Source organism: Lipophrys pholis, assembly GCF_963383615.2.
Source record: "Lipophrys pholis genome assembly, chromosome: 8".
Taxonomy (NCBI): Eukaryota; Metazoa; Chordata; class Actinopteri; order Blenniiformes; family Blenniidae; genus Lipophrys; species Lipophrys pholis.
Genome location: NC_137630.1, coordinates 13640419 through 13655929, shown reverse-complemented (window position 1 = coordinate 13655929; position 15511 = coordinate 13640419).

The window sequence follows — 15511 nt, the reverse complement described above, 5'->3', positions numbered from 1 at the left end:
ACACGGCTAGAGACAAAATTCACCAACCATTAAACAGCTGATGCAGGGACTTTGTTCAACCGGACAGAATTTTTATCAGAAGACCGAAGCAGTTCACTGTAAGTTACAAAACAATTCATATTTGTATACTTGACCTTAAAGGAAACCCGCTATAAAGTCAATATTGTGATAGTACTATCATTCATAAATACATTAGAGCCCTGGGATCTGGTATTTGGTAATGTGAAACCTATTGTTTAATTTATTCAATTCTCGCGGAAATAAACCTTCGAGGAGGCTTGTTATGCTTCTATGTCTCATGTGTAAAGATGACATTAACCACATGTTTAGGTAACTCTTTATAGGAAAATGTTTATTTGTCACAAATTTCTTTTGACATCTTCCCACACAAAGCATTCCACACACAGCAGTATCGATTAAGACAGGAGGCTGGTGTCAAATTACAAGCTCATGGAAAATGAGCTTTCAGAGATTCAAATCTGATGGAGTTGAAATGGTTTCCAAACTAAGACAATCAGAAATTGGAAACAGGACATTGATAAGGATTCATTTCTTGTAAACCTCAACAGTCTAGTGGGGTTTTAAAAATATGAAACAAAAAAAACAACAACCACCACTATTAAAGTTGCCGCTGAGTCTAGAAAGTAAAAGTAATTGTAGACAAGCTCAAACATTTCCAAAAAAACGAGAGTGCATATATTCTTTGTATGTAATCCTTGGAGCAGGCGCCTGGAGCCTCAAGCCTCGCCTCGGGTCAAGACTCGTAAGCTACCAATTTCTGGAGAGCTTCCCTCCTTGTAGATCTATAACCCGAGAAAAGTTTCGCTTTCAAACAAGTCACACCCCAAGTGACATTTCTGCAGGCGATTGTAATGCCACTCGAGGCAGTTTTACAGATTTCGTGAAGCATTCAAAGCTTGACACTACTTTATTCATATATGCAGTATGCTCTCTGGGACATGTAAACACTTCCTAATGTGTAACACTGGTGCAGTTTCCCTTTAAGCTATTGAAGAAATGGCTCATTTCAACACTGTACAGATCATAGAGCTTTCCCTCATAAAGGGAAGTGATAGTAATATTGCAGATGTTTGAAATGGTTCAGTTTGTATCTCCTCCATTTCAAAGAGTACATGCTCACTCTTCTACACAAACATGGGCTTCTTTGACTTTACAATCTGTTTTCTTACGTGTCGCAGTGAGTTTCAGAGACTTTTTCCTTTCTTTTTAAACTCCACACCCCAGTGATCGACCTCCCAAGTGCCTTCATATTGTTTTGCAGCATGAAGAACAGATGTGGAGAAATTATGGAAGTACGGTGATTGCTCTGAGGATGAACAAAACAAAATGGTGCTGGGAGAAGTCAGCATATCTCTGGCATATCGTGCCCCAGAGCAAAAGACAGCGAACACCCCGGAAGACTGTACATCGTATCAATTATTTTTTATGACGCAAATGCATTTAGAGGTATGTACTGAGTCATTCAACAGTGAGAAGATTATGTCGTCCCTCGCTGCCACTGGCTGAGCAACTGCGAGCCCTGCAGCAATCAGTTCAGGGCGCTTTAGCTTCACCCTCCCCAAAACTCAAGCTGCTTGGGACTTCTGTGCTGGTGAAATGCAGCATACGCACATGAGAAATTAAATGGCTCTGATGGTAGTCCTTTAAGGATTCATGGTGGATTCATTTATGGAATGAAACGAGTCCTTTTACAATGTAACAAAGCCTGATGGATGTAATAACATTCTTCTAATAACATAATAAGTTATTGAATGGGTGAAATAGCACTAAAAAGATCCTTTCAAAAGGTAATAACTGCAGCCAATAATGTAATACTACTTAAACAAATGGCATTTCTTGGAATTTAAAGCTTTTTTGCAGTTTGCTTATGAAAAATAGGTATATTGATGGGATAGGCATCATGTTCATTCATTGAGGATACACACTGGCAGCACTCTCTAGTTTAAAAAAAACAACTTTACTATTTTATTACATTATTGGAAAATTATTATGTTATTGGCTTTATAACATGGTCAACACTATTCCGTTATTGATTGTTGCAAGGTTCAATACGCAAGCAAATCAGAGACACAATATAAAATAAGGAACATTCAATTTCATTGTCCTTCAGAGATTCTGGTGTGATAATTCACCACCGTGCACGAAACCTGGATCCAGATACTGAAGCTCTTCCATTTGATATACCCCCTGCTAATTATATTTCTTACGTACACATGGGAAAACTTCTGTTATTTATTATTTCATTATTTCAGTTGCTGCTGTTCAAAACTAACTTTTTACACGAGAAAGTAATTCCCGCATTAGTTTAATTGCTGTTCTTAGTCCAAATCATGTGAACATAGCTGCATAAGCGTGCCAGCTGAGATGCCAGCACTCAATCTCCATTGTTTTTATTGTCCAACAACTCATGCATGTGCAGAAGAACTATTTACTACGCCCGTGGTGCGCATCCGCATTAGCAGTGTTACAGAAAAGATGTACTGTTTCCCCATCCCCACAGGAATGGAATGTTTTTTCAGAAAGTTGCATTTTCAGTTGCTCTGAGGACCCTGGTCATGTAAAATTGCAACAGAAGTTTTTCTTTTTCACTCAAAGGTTGTATAAACACAGCCTGAGTCAGTTCAGCTGAAGTTATATCAGGTCGTATGTAGTGTTGTGAAATAGTAAATGAGCTTCGGTCATCAGCTTCACATGATATTAAAGCTAACAACTGGCTTAGTTCAGAGGACTGATTTCACTTGCCAAAACACAAATGCATAATAACTCTAATAACTTGTATTGCGATAGTAATCACTTTGTGTATTGATTCATACGCATTGTGTTCCATGTTGCAGCATCTAAACGTCTTCTGAAGACAACTTTACTCAATGAAAATAATTCACTACAACTCAACAGCGCTGAGGGTTCAGACAGAGTATGTCTTTCTTTTGGCCACTTATTAGAAAAGGAATTGTAATCATGTGATATCAGAGCAGGTAACGCAACAGATGGGCCTTTTTCAAAATTGCTTGTTTCCACACTCCCTAATCATCTTTTCTTTCATTGATTCAAAGCCTTGTTGTTTTGTTTTTTTTATTCTCAGTTGCCCGAACAACTCATGTTTCATCATCTTGAGTCAGAAAGACAGACAGAAGGAAGATCTCTAATGAAAACTGCAGCAGGTACCCGTCGTCTGGTCAACTTACAGAAATAACCCTCAATCCCCTCTAAATGAGTATTTCTTTTTCTCTTTTGATCGACAAGATGATGTCAACTGCCTCTTGCAACAGGCATAGATAACCAGCACTCTGTTGACTGAAAACAACAACAGGCTGTCAGTCACAGCTGCTCGGCAATATCAGACAAAATAATAAAGCAGAAATAAAATCACAGTTTGACATTAACTCGTTAAGATCTGGACTTTTTATTTTCTTTTCTAGATAAGAGAGTGTCTTGTTTGGTGTGGATAAATTGAATGTGCTTCAGTGTGAGAGGCAGCTAAGGTTGAGCTGTTTATGGATAAAGCTAGAGAGGCCATGATAAGATGCTTTGGACGTGTGCTGAGTAGAGATGGTGGATATATAGGACAAAGGATGATGGAGGTCGAGCTGCCAGGTAGGAGGAGAAGAAGAAGACCTCAAAGAAGGAGGAGGACATGGAGATGGTGAGTGCAGCACGGACGGAGGCACGTGACCTGCTGTGGCCAGTTTCACAGAGAGCAGCTGAGATGATTTATGAAAGTCAGAATGCTGCCGTCTACATCACGGTGCGAACACACTGAGGTGGCTCAATAAGTTTTGGGCTCCGCCTTCAAATGTACTCTGCTGCAGTTCAATTAAAGTCAGATTGAAATCTGAAGGCAGAACAGATTAAAGACGTATAACTGGACCAAACACAGGGCATGGCAGAGTACAAAACTATAGGACCCTTGCAATTTATCAATGCTTTAATTTTTTAACGTTTTTTCTTTTTCCATGCAAGAACTTCACAAGCAGTGCCCCTTGTTCCTGAAGGATGCGAAATGATACAACTTAACTATATCTATATCTATATCTATATCGATAAACACTATATCTTTAGACTTTAGACTTTGCTTTATTAATCCCTTGGGATGACTCCGTCAGGGAAATTTGACTATATCTATAAACACTGCTCATGTACCCATATCCTTGAAGCTATAGTGTATATCAACTTGATCATAGAACTGGAAATAAAGTTTGAACCTATAAAACCAAATTTTAAAGAAGTTGTGGTGATGATCTGACAGCCACCAGACCAACAATGACTCCTTGAATCCTTGGGTTCACAGGTTCAATGAATCTTTAACGCCATGATAAATTCAATGTAAAAACTTCCAGTCAGAAAATAAATCATGACGACTCTTTTCTTAGCGCATTTCTAATCTCAAATAAAGCTTGTTAGGCCAGACATTCAAAGCATTCAGATTTTTTTTTTATAAATAAAAATTGCAAGATGAAGAATCAATAAATATTCCACGAGCCACTTGCTGCTTCGGGGGCTTTATTCAGTTCAGAGTTGCTGGGAGCTTGAGGCAAAACCAGGGAGGGCACAATGGGAGACGTTAAAGTGCACTCTGGACAGATCATAAGTCAACCACAGAGAGACACACCCCCATTCACACTCTCATTCACACCTACAGGCAATTTAGAGTCACTAATTAACCTCAAACCCTTGTTTTTGGACTGTGAGGAGAGAAACCCCACACAAAGAAGGACAACATGCAAACTTCACATTTAAAAGAAAGTCAGAAATTGGAATTGAACCAGTGATAAATTGAGTTTTCTCCCAGTCACAGTGATTGAAGTGACTTCACGAGCAGACCAGACCAGAAAAATTACATCAAAGTGTTTCTCAGTTCTCTGAAAATCAAACTCTTAAATTTAATGTTAGTTTGTCTCACACAAAGTATTACATAATGGTTAAATTAATCAAATGTTTTAATAATACTGTAAATGGCAGTGTGGATGGGTGTTTTTTCTGTATTGCATTTATGTCATCTGTGATGAAACACTACATTTAAAACACCATTTTATTTTACAAAGACATGCTGAAATATTGAATTTTTAAGGTTTTTATGCATTTATATTGATATTAATGTGTCTGGTTGCTGATATACAGTAGGCAGGATCTAAATTGGTAAATATGATCTGAACAACTGACAGCTTTAGTTCAACTTGATTGACAGAATTTGCTCTGTTCAAAGTGGTCTAACTCTCACAAATACAATTATGGCATACAATATAGTCACAGCAGTAATTGTACTTGTACTAAATACTTTCATAAATGTTAAGAGTCCTGTAAGTTGAAAAATCTTCACAGTTTCACATTTTAGCATGGCTGCTCTTAATGAGGCCGACACAGTGGTGGGGTTTCGTCTTCAGCGCGATCAATCTTGATCAATTGAGGATTGTAGCAGACAAATTCATCTCAGGTAATGAAGACACTTAACAATGTTTTCTCTGACGTGGAAGCGCCCCGAGAAGCACTCGGAAAAAATACTGCTTGTCTGGTAACTTATCTAATTGCCACAGGGCATCACCTCTGCGTTAGATTTCCTTTATTAGTTTTCCGAGCCCAAACGAGGCTCATTAGCCGGCTCCCTCTAATTAGAGGACCTACATCAGAACACTCGAGGGTTTCTCACGCTGCATGCTGGGAAAAATGAAATGCCATTAATCAATCTGGCCTCCTGTTTAATGTTTTGGACACTGGAAACAAACAGAATCCTGACTGAGTCCATAATGTGGCGATGACGTTTGTCTGATACACAGAAAATAAAGCACTGAAAGCAGTGAAGCACTGCTGAAATGTTTTAGTGGAAAAGTTCTCCAAGGTTTATTCAAGATGTGATTATTTTCCGCATCAACACTGATTCAAACAATGGTTTTTTTTTTTGTTTTTTTTCCTAACATCAGGTTGATTAACTAAATCAAATTTAAATATTTCTGGATATTCAGAACATTAGCCTAAAACAGGAATGTTTCTGACAATTAAGGAACATACTTTATATATATATTGCTCTGTGCTTTAATTACTTGAGAGGAGTTGGCAGAGGTCTCATCTCACATGCAAGGAGGACAAATGCAATTGGCTGCTGGAAAACTGGAGAGATTCCAAATCAATAAAGGGAGTATAAGTCGAAGGAGACTATTGTGGGCTTCGAGATGCAGTATATCACCACAACTTGGTCTTCTGCACAAATCTGTGTTCAAGCTTATCATGGCACTTTTTTTGTCTGTAAAATGACTCTTCTTATCCATCACTCACTGTTTGAGGCATTCATACATTCTACCACTTCCATGTCATTTTCTAAAGTGACTCCCACGAAGAAGATTTTGCAGTGTGTGTGGGTGTGTGTGTGCACGTGCGTGTGTGTGTGAGAAACAAAGTCCTTTAATGCTGCTGACTGAAAAGTTTTCCTCATATGTTTTAATTAAAAGCCCTTATTCTTTGTAGATTTGTAGATAAATATTTTCCACTGGCTAATTATTCATTTTGATTTTAACATCAAGGGCTTGCTTTGTTTTGCCGCTGGGGCTTGAAGTGTCAGTTGTCATTCATTGCCAGTAAAGAGATGTATTTTATGAGTATCAAAAGTGGTTTTTTTTCTTTCTCTCTGCAACAGCTTATCAGACCCATTTGTCTTCAACAAAATCGCACAAAAGACATGCCTGCAAAGATCTGCACCTACTCTTCCAGGGCTCCTCGCTACTGTCTGAGTCAAACATTGTTTTGCATGTTGGGTTACAAACGGGGTCAGTTTGACCTCACATTACATAAACAATGGTTACCCAGTAAATTGGATTGAATTGAAAGAAAAGCCTGAAACTGAGTCTTGTTGTTCTTAATAGTTTTGAAGGCCACAGTGACCCGAGATCTTGTTTTGGTTCTGCTCTTAGATAAGAGTCGGGTAAAACCGGAATATAATCTCAGACACTTTCATGACTTACAACCGTGACAAGTTTCATCTGGTTTGTCCACTACCTTTTTTACTTGGGGCACCTCCCCAAATATTGCCTCTCAAGTCCTCAGTACACTACTTGTTTCTACAGTACATAGTACAGTGCGTAGTGTCTATACTGTCCCGTCAGCCTGGAAGTCCTGAGTCATGGTTTGATGTACTGTGAAGTCTTTCACCTTAATTCACAACAGTAGGGGCTCAGGAAACTGTATGAAACTCTGTGGTAGTGTTTTTTTTCTCATTACATATTTGCTGTCATAATGAACAATTCTGTCAGTCTACCCCGTAGCTTACCACCACCGAGTATGGAGTGAATGAATAATGCAATGTAAAGCGTCTTTGAGTGTCCAGATAAGTGCTATATAAAACAAATGCATTATTATTATTATTATTATTATTATTATTATTAATTTGGCACAAAGATTGGCAGTGACGCTGCAAGTTTATCTTCGGGTGCAACACGTGTCTTCATGCCCCATGATGTAGAAGAGTGGACCAATCACAGAACTCATAGTCTGCATACTTTTTGTTCTATTCTGCGCCAACAGAGGTAGACAGAGGCTGTTAAGAGGTGTTCGTAATGTCAAAGCAGAGGCCGTGCGGAGGAGGTTTGCGACAACGCATAACCTTCGCATATCGTTTTTATTATGGAATATAAATTAGGCTTAAGTTGCAGTGGACTGATTTGATAAAACATTACAGTGAAAAACAAACATTGCTCTCGCAAACATACCAAAAAAAGAGCCTTAAAAACCACCAAGAGGAGGTCAAGTGGTGTAAACTGTTGTAAACTGGTGTAAACTGATACCCCAGTTTTCTGCCAGAACAAGCTCAGAAGATGCTGTGATGAGTGGTACAAATTAACAATTTTTCATGCTGACTTTTAATCTGTTTGGATTACTGTAAGTGCTTAGTTAAGGCAAACTACCACTAATAACAAAGTGCTTTGCTACGCACTTTTATGTGACCTGAGTACAACATCGTATTCACTTTTGCCTATTTATGTAAAACAACCCATTATCTGGTCAAAACTCATAAACCAACCCTACTGGTTTTTTAACAACTAATGAACTCAATAGTCTCTTGATTGTTCCGCCATTTCACATAACAGATCCAATAAAAAGAAACACTTCATTGGACTAATTGCTAATCTGTCTTTGGTTCTGTTTGTTTTATGTCAAGACTTTGATGTAAATTGGTGTTGTTACCTAATTAGTATAATTTCATCCTCTTCTTCTGTACTTCTTGCCTCACTGAAAATCGCTTACGAAACATACGTGGATCCGTCCTCACACCATCATCTCGTCTATTTCCATCGAGACCTCTCGTCTCTGTGACGCCGGTCGCTGGTGAGCCCTCTAAGCTTCCCCGTAACCTCTAATGCACCGAAGTTATTGAACAAGCAAGACATGAGGGGCTGCACTGACTTTGATCTGAATTGAATGACTTTCATGGTCAATTTTACACAGGCTGATAGCTCTGCGCATCAGTTCACCCACAAGCCTTTTAGCCACGAGGAAATGAGATTCTTTCTTCACTGGAGGATCTACTGCAGGGTGAAGACCAAGATACAAGCGCGGTCACTCTCACACGGTATGACATTGTCTCTTGAAGACTCCGCGCGCACACTTACACAACCAACGTTTGACCTTGTCATGCAATTTTGTGAAACCCTTCGGTTAAACTACAGCCATTCTCCTATGGCTCTCACCCTACCGAACGGCCTCAAGCATCTATTCGTTTCACCTATCTTTGATGGCAGGGTTCTCAGATCAAACAGGCAGCTCAAATTTGTCTCACTTCAAGAATTGTAGAATTAAAAGATAATCATCCAAATGTGTCTTGGTGTGTATCTATTTTTAAATGTGCTATATGAAACATAGACTACACAGACACACTTTCCTGTCAAGCCATCGGATGGGGTCAGAATCTTTTGTCTTTTTTTTTTTATTTTTTATCTTTTTGAGCTTCTCATTATCTGTGACACTGGGACATCCTGGCAGGTCGACAGATGATTCGAACCTGAAGTTACTCATCAGGATGTTATTTTCTCCAAAACGCACATCGTGTGAAACTCCCTGAGGTTACACCGAGGATTGAAAACAATTTTAAGGCTGACTACCTCAAACAGATGCACTACACACACACACACACACACACACACACACACACACACACACACACACACACACACACACACACACACACACACACACACACACACACACACACACACACACACACACACACACACACACACACACAAAAAGAATCAAAGCCTATAAATGCTCTTTGCTACCTCACCAATGAATAGAGACATTTTGTTTTGTTAATGAGTTTTTGATGATGTAGATTATTTGTCCTGAAATGAACCAAAAGCTTTAGATCAGTTCACCCTGATTAGCGAGGAGGAGACCATTCCCTCAATCTGATGGAAACTGTAGCATTGTTCTGTCTTAATTTCAGAAGTGTTACGATAGCGGATGGCAATGTCTTCATCACCACACTTTTGGGGACACACGAAACATTTGAAATACTGTAGTTTAAATGCCAGGTCACAGGTTAATGGTGCGTTTTTGCAATGCAAACACACACGCGCGCACAGAGAGAACAGAATAAGCGCCTTCATGCTATTTTGCTAAATTGGTACATGTGTTTTGAACATTATCATGCATCACTGCCTTCATACTCTCAAGTGTGCCTGCACAATAGCAAGATTGTTAATTATAGGTAGTTGAAGGAAGTGCAATCTTGGGTAGTGTAATATAGAAGATCAACAGTCCTCCCAAATGTTTTATAGCTTCTTTGTCCTGATGCCCAGATGAGATCATATAATCCATCATTTCTCACAGGTTTTTTTTTTTCCCCTAACGCTGCCTCACATTAGATATACAGTGCAACAATGCTCCACAGGTCATCAGTGGTACTACCCCCTCCATATACATACTTATGCACGTAATGAATCAAGAAGAATGACAGGCTCTGTTCGCATGTGTCTGCATATTTACAGCTGAGAATGGGTGAGCCTTAAACATTTACTGTACCTTTTAGTAGCCCCCCAACTCACTATTGGGCACATGTAAGAAATGTGTCTCTGCTGTTCCAGATAATGGTGTAGTAAATGTTAAATGATAAAAATTTATGCACAAGCACTTCTCTAGGATCTGCCATTTTTATTGTAGTCGACGTGACTGTGCAGAGAATATGTTGATGGTGAGTTCAGTGACTCGAAACGGTATCATGTAGACAAACAGCCAAGGCTCAATAGAAGTTGGCCATTTATATCTGGAAACAGTGTCATGTAAACATAGCCTACCAGGTAACCTGACGCATATGTGTTTGGATAACAGCAGTAAGTCAGATCAGGGTACCTGCAGGAAACGGATGCATGCACAGAGTCAACAGACCAAAAGAGGAACACTCTGGCTCAGATTCAAGCCTTGCTTTTCTCACTCAGGAAGAAATCCCAGCTGGAAATTTTTGCAAAATAAGAAAAATGGAAAAAAATAAAAACCCTGTTTTTGTATGTGTCTGCCAGCCATTGAATCTGTAGTTCAAGTATATGTTTGACTCTTGATTCATGTTCTGATAGCAGTAAACTTGATCTTTGACTCACCTGATAGTCTTTTCATAATTTGATGTAATGAGGAGCGTTAAAGCTCCCTTTGTGGGGTTCCTGACTCGTTTTGACAGAGCAAAATGCCGCTGTCTTTGTATTCTAACATGTTAACACCAATTTAACAAGGGTATGAGAAACATTGACCTCTGATTCTGGGAATCAATTGATTTCATCCATGAGTCCGACATTTCCTCAAGGCATTACAGCAGTAATATGATTGCGAGAATGGAATGAACTTGTAGACAACCCACAGGCCTACTGCTGCTTCATGACAGTGGCGGTGCAGCAGATCACAAAATATCCTTGAGCGATTTTTAACAATGACCACCATAATCTCATCAGATCATCCTTGAGTCAACATGAACATTGACACCAAATTTCCCCCCAGATAGCCTTCAGATACACTGTTAATGAGAAAGAGACAAATGGATTGATAACTAAAAACACAATGCCTCCGGCTATAGCTGTAGAAATAGGAATAAAAATAAGCTTTTGTATGCTGGACAGTGTTGACCGCATGCATTACTTTGGTGGTCATGACCAGCATCACTGAACACAGCCCCCAGCTGGTTGCTCCGATATGATTGCAAATGACTTTTTTTCTTCTTTGGTTTGCATACGACTTATGATGGACACCTGGCAGACAGGCAGTTCCTGCTGCAGAACCACAGATCCATGAAGCGCAGGGGAACCGAAGGGGGTTTGTGGTAGTTTGTCAGAACTCCATTATACGACTGCTCAGTGTTGCTTTTATCACTCTTTCTAAAAAAAAATATATAATAAAGTAATAATATTGATCTGTTTTACAGAAATGGGTTGCATGTGTGATTTCGCCATTGTCTGTTGCCAAAATGAAAAACGGTCTCGAGCAGTGAGCAGGTGAAATGACAAAAAAGGTTGACTGAAAACATGAAGCTGTGAGAGTAGATCATTTTTAGCAGTAAAACATACATTTAAAAAAAAAAAAAAAAAAAGGTTTAGGAGTTACCCCACTCCCCCACAGATTTGAAGGTTGAGCTGGGCAATGGTATGGAAGTTACCAGTAATCACAGCATAGCATACTGAAGGTTCCAATAGAAAGTAATAAATTCATCTCAAAACTTAACACTGTGCTTTGAAAGATCATCCAGAAAGTCTGTGCCCAAACAGCTAGAGAGAGGCTGCCAACAAAAACAGACCATAAGGCAGATAATAGTAGACACAATATCAGCTCTGTAGAAAAATATGTCTTTTTAACTGGTAAGTAAACAGAGCTGTATGCTTCGAGGGGTAATTATGTGCCTCGGGAGTCATTTTCAGACTTTATCGGTAGATTGAGCTTCAATGTATATAAGAGCCTGGAATCAAACATCTCAATGGTAAGGGTACTGTTTTGCTGAATTTAATTTGCAGTATTTTATTTTTTTTAGTATGCACCCAACAAAATTTTTTTCTTACTAACCATAACTTTATGACCACCTGCCTAATATCCTGTAGCCTTCCATTTTGCCTCCACAACACCCCTGACCCTTTGTAACATTGCAAACAATAAAAAAGAAAATCTAACACCTTTTAGTCAAAACCGTATTAATCTATGCAGCTACAGTGGCTCATCTAATAGGTCGGACTTCACGTCCCATGTGCGTCAATGAGCCTCTCTGCGTCTCGTCAAGGTTCTTGTCAAACTTAATGAAATCCTTATGCTCGGGAATTTCCCATCATTCATTTTCACTTCTTCTAACAGGTATTCACTTCATCCAGTCCTAATGTTGTGGCTCATCGATTCCTATACAAAGGTACATCTTAAAACATTTCCATTTGAAAGCAAGACCCACATGTCATCTTGAAAAACATGTCTGTCATACTCCCAGGCTTTGGTGAAGACTTTTTAGCCCTCAAAGAGAAAATAAGAAAGAACAAGACACACACACACACACACACACACACACACACACACACACACACACACACACACACACACACACACACACACACACACACACACACACACACACACACACACACACACACACACACACACACAGAGTCAGACGCCCACACACATGCGACATGCACGCCTCGCCACTGAATATATCTGGTTCGAGTTAAAAGAGGCTGTGTCATCTCGCAGCTTTTTCAGGAGCCATGTGATGCGGAGCATCTCTCCCAGTGGTTCTCTCGCTAAAGAGCTTTGGCAAGTGGGAGATGCAGCGGGGGTGAGGTGTAAGGATGAAATTAATTAAAAATGCAGGAGAACATCAGCAGACTCTTTTCTCAAACCAGGCACTCTCACGCTCTCTTCCGGGCTGTGTCATTTAAAGTGCATTTTCAAATACATCGCAGCTGTTCTCCTTCAGCGCTACACGCTGACCGTGCTTCTGTCATCCGTACCGCTCAATGCAGGACAGATGAAGGAAATGAGGAGGAAGGGGAAACTTCAAAACTTTAACGTAGGTTTTGGTTTTTTTTGGTAGGGATGCCAGATAACTTTATTACTTACATGCTCAGCTCAAGTGTGGATTACTCAATCGTCTCCCAGTGGAACAGAAAATTCAAAAGACATGACTGAGCTCCTTTTAAGATCAGTGAAAGCTTTTATCTGTTTTCCTCTTAAACTTCTTAAATTGAGCTCGTGAGAAATAACCTCTCTCAACTTTTGCTGTCACTTCTTGGACAATCCAGAAATAACCTTGTTGACTTATGAATGAAGCTGCGTAGGATCCCTCAAACAACCTCAACAATGAGCTTGTATTGGATTTCTTGTGTGATATACACATTTTGAAGTACTGCTTTCATGGATCAAATGTGTTTTTTTCCCAAATTGCGACTAATGTCAAAAGGGAAGAGCTTTCATTCATCCTGCAAAGGAGTTGCATGTTCCAACTTTTATAAAAGTTGTCTCGCTGCCATCAGATCAATGAGGTCAAATTTGATCATTAAATATAAATAATTTAAATGACATTAATGGATTTTATCTTATATTACTTTTCTACCTCAAAACAGACCATCTCAGTGCACCTGAGAAAATTCTGTTCAGTTCCCACTATACTGATGCAAATAACTGTAGCATGTGTTGCTAATATTCTATATTCATTATCTAATATGTTGAAAATGTTTTATTTTGAGTAAAATGTTGGCTTCATGAGCTCTGCGGCCCAGGTTTATTTTCATATTATAAACACCGTCTCAACGTTTTTTTGGAATTGGAGTTATGTATGTGATCGAAAGTCATCTGACCTCAGTAAGTCATGATTTAACTGACGCAACTCTGTCCTGGACATCGGATGCAAATAAGAGCTTTATTAGTGGAATCCTGCTCTCTGTATATTTGCTGCATAATGTACTGTTTCGGTGTCAACATGGTGAGAGATCCTTGTAGCTGTAAAACACTTGGTAATCTTAAAACAAAAGGCTCTCGCTTGTCAGGTGGCCTGTTTTCGCACACCAGGTCTGACTGCTTCTCATTTACCACTCCATGAACAAAGGGTCCAACATCATGTGAATCATTCCTTGGAGACTGCTGCCAGGTGTGGACTGGTGTTTGTGTTTACGCTGCAAATAATACTGCCATTCTGTCAAAAGGCTTCCCTTCATCCACATTCATGGGTGCCGTGACTTCTTGCATTTTATTTACAATCCGGTAACGCTATTGGGTCTCAGTTTCATCTTATCTGAAATTTGCCTTATATATTCCGCACGGATGCATCACTTTGCAAAATCAAATCAAGCCATCTGAATTGATTGGGTCTTTCTAAAAGCAGTTATGTGAGTCATCTGGAGAAAATTCAATATTTTTCATACACTAACAAAATATCACAGAAAACACAAGTACTGTAATGTCAGATATTTGCCCGTGTGTACTGTTCAGCAGAAAAAACAGCTGCCTGCTGCTGTTGAAAACTCTTCTGTGAGAAACAAGATTCTGAAAACACTGTGTATAACTTGCCTGAGAGTGTAAAGCTCCATGGCTTTTTAACATTAAATGCATACCAAAGGGAGCAGTTTTTGTCTCTGACCAATGGCATTACATAATACGGCAAAGATGCCTTTCCTGACTGATGTAATCTAGGCGAGTCATTCCCAAAGTCAAGACTGCCAAGGCCCACTTCAAAAATAACAAAACATTATGGGGCCCACCAAACCTGATTTAAATACACTAGGATGAATTTCCCTAAAGCATTTATTCAAGAAACAGAATAATACAACATGACCATGTGCTAATTTAAATACAGTGTGTATTAATTATTCTTCCAGATGAACAAACAAAGTCCATATTTTTCAATAAAATCATTTTGCGGTGCAATCCATCACAGCTGCTCTGAGAATCTCAACACAAAAGACAAATTTCATTTAATGTCTACAATCTCTCACACACAGTTATGCAACACTCATCTCAGCAACAAATTCGGCAGTGATTAGAAAACACTTATCATGGGTCAGCAGTGACACAGTGTTCACCTGAGACAAGAACTCAAGAACTTCACAAACAAAATTGGGCAAAATATCTCTCACCATATTTCTCCATGTAACTATTCCCCTCTCATTCAATAGGATCAGAGACCCTCATTTAGCCTCACCACTTATGTTCTAGTGTTGTGTTGAAGTGTACTTCCCACTCGTAGTGGGTGTAGTTCCGATGAGAAACCAACCTCAAGACAAACCTGGATGAATAGAAGTCAGACAAATGAAAAGTCACTCTGTATATTCATCTTTGATAATTGTTGGATAGGAATCTTTTTTTGGAGTGATACAAAACCCTATTACAAAATTAAATATTGAAAAGTCTATCTACTTCTTGTAAATGACACTTTGCTGACCACCAGTGGCCCACACTTTAAGAGTCACTGGTCTAGAAAATAATGTGGAAAACTTATTTAAAGCAATGTAAAGCTGAGCCGTAGATTCTTATAATAATCCTCTGTAGGAACATT